The sequence below is a fragment of the Mustelus asterias genome, chromosome 18 (genome assembly GCF_964213995.1).
Source record: "Mustelus asterias chromosome 18, sMusAst1.hap1.1, whole genome shotgun sequence".
Lineage (NCBI taxonomy): Eukaryota > Metazoa > Chordata > Chondrichthyes > Carcharhiniformes > Triakidae > Mustelus > Mustelus asterias.
This window is the reverse complement of record NC_135818.1, coordinates 17,670,618-17,673,271: the sequence shown is the minus strand read 5'-3', so window position 1 is coordinate 17,673,271 and position 2,654 is coordinate 17,670,618. Positions and strand designations below refer to the sequence as shown.

Here is a 2,654-nt window from a genome sequence, read left to right as displayed (position 1 = left end):
CTGAAGATTTTTGGAAAGGCTTCAACCTTGTCTTCTACGCTGGTATGCTGTTTTGTTCTTTTAATGCTCCGGGAGAATGTTTAATAAGAGACAGGCTAGAATTATAATCTGTAAACTATTGTATTGGTTTATTGAAAAAGAGTAAATAGTATGAAAGGAATACAAGAGAAATGAAAAAAAGCAACAAGTCTCACAGCCTTCTGCCTGTCGGGGACCCCGGTCATCACAGATCATAGAATCCCCCACTGCAGAAGGAGGCCATTCAGCCATTGATCCTGCACCAACAACAATCCCACCCAGGCCCTACCCCCGTAACCCCACATATTTACCCTGCTAATCCCCCGACACAAATCATCGCTTCTCGGCCTTTTGGCTAAGATCAAGTGTAGTATCTGTTCTTATCAGTTTGTGTAGTATGAAGAGGATGCTATGCTTGGTTGAGGCCATTGGGTTACATTCAAGCTTCATTTTCATATGAAGCAATTTTTAAAAGCGGCATCTCGGCCTTTTGGCTAAGATGCAAATGAGATCAAGCCTTGGAGGAGGAAACCTCCCCCTCCTCCAATCAGCTTGGCTCATGTAGATCAGGCCCAAGACAGGTGTGAAGGCCCTGTCTTGTCAGTTTGGATTGGGAATGTCTCAACTTGTTGAGACTCTGAATTGGACTTGATTTGATTGAATTGGAATAAAAATACAAAAGGGCAGTTTAGCATGGCCAATCCACCTCACAGCACCAGGCACCCTGGTGCCATCTTTGGAGTGTGGGAGGGAACCGGAGCACCCAGAGGAAACCCACACAGACACAGGGAGAACATGCAAACTGCACACAGACAGTGACCCAAGCCAGGAATCGAACCCGAGTCTCTGGAGCTGTGAGGCAGCAGTGCTAAGCACTGTGCCACCGTACTGTCCAGATGACGGCTGGTCTGGAGCTCGAGTGGTTATGGGAACCATTCACAATCCCGGTCCAAGGTGAGGTCCAACGTACCTGTGTCAAAGCCTCCACTTTTACAGTGTGCTGCAAACAACTTCTGTGTGAGTCCGGGTGTAAACATACTTGGAAAACAATATACAAAGATAGTAGCAGGTCAACTTGACCTGTGATTGCAGTGATATGGTGCAAAGCACAGCTGCTTCCAATCTTTAGATTCTCACAGTATGGGTGATGCTAAGTTGATGCTATATCAACTCTTTACTTTCTATACAACTGGTGTACTGGGCTCCCCCGTCATTCAGAATGGGGACGGTTTTGGAGGCGACTGCTCTGGTGATTTATTTAATTACATACAACCATTCATGACTGGGTTAGATAACTTTTACACCAACCTTTACAGATGCACCATAGAAAGCATTCTTTCTGGTTGTATCACAGCTTGGCATATCTCCTGCTCTGCCCAAGACTGCAATAATCTACAAAAAGTCATGAATGTAACCCAGTCCATCATGCAAACCAACCTCCCATCCATTGACTCTGTCTACACTTCCCGCTGCCTCGGCAAAGCAGCCAGCATAATTAAGGACCCCACGCACCCCGGACATTCTCTCTTCCACCTTCTTCCGATGGAAAAAAGATACAAAAGACTGAGGTCACATACCAACCGACTCAGGAACAGCTTCTTCCTTGCTGCCATCAGACTTTTGAATGGATCTACTTTGCATTTAGTTGATCTTTCTCTGCACCCTAGCTATGACTGTAACACTACATTCTGCATTTTCTCGTTTCCTTCTCTATGAATGGTATGCTTTGTCTGTATAGCGCACAAGAAACAATACTTTTCACCGTATGTTAATACATGTGATAATAATTATTCAAATCAAAAAGATAATACTGCAGAGCTTTGACTATCGCATAGCTTTTCCTAGAACTGGCTGCTCCTGCTTTTTGAACATACAGGTCGACCTGTGTTGTGGCTTCACCAGATTGGCACCACCTTTTTAGGTTTGCCTGGTGCTCTTTCTGGTATCCTGGGAGATGGTGGGTTCATGGTGATGTCATCAGGCTAATAATCCAGAGGCCTAGGCTAAAGCTCTGGGCTCAAATCCCAATTGGTAGAGCTTCATCTGAACTATTTTGCGTACAAAATTATGAGGGGTGCGGACAGGAAAAACTTGTTTCCCCAGCGGAGGGGTCAATTTCTAGGGGGCATAAATTTAAAGTGATTGGTAGAGGAGTTAGAGGGGACATGAGGAAAATCGTTTTCACCCAGAGGGTGGTGGGTGCCTGGAATTCACTGTGTAGGTTGGTGATTGAGGCTGAAATGCCCAACTCAAATAAAAGGTTCCTGGATTGGTATCTAAAGTGCTGTAACCTGTAAGGCTACAGGCCAGGTGCTGGAAAATGATTTAAAATGAGAAACATAGAAACATAGAAGATAGGAGCAGGAGGAGGCCATTTGGCCCTTTGAGCCTGCTCCTTCATTCATTACGATCATGGCTAATTGTCCAATTCAGTAGCCTAATCCTGCTTTCTCCCCAAAACCTTTCATCCCGTTCACCCCAAGTGCTATATCCAGCTGCCTCTTGAATACATTCAATGTTTTGGTATCAACTACTTCCTGTGGTAATGAATTCCACAGGCTCATCACTCTTTGGATGAAGAAATGTCTCCTCATCTCCGTCCTAAATGGTCTACCCCGAATCCGCAGACTGTGGCT

General features: G+C 45.1%; 1 pseudogene; it reads left to right on the top strand.

The window, feature by feature from the left end:
• Window positions 1-353: 353 nt before the first annotated feature.
• On the top strand, window positions 354-571 carry LOC144507398 (U2 spliceosomal RNA; annotated as a pseudogene).
• Window positions 572-2,654: the final 2,083 nt, after the last annotated feature.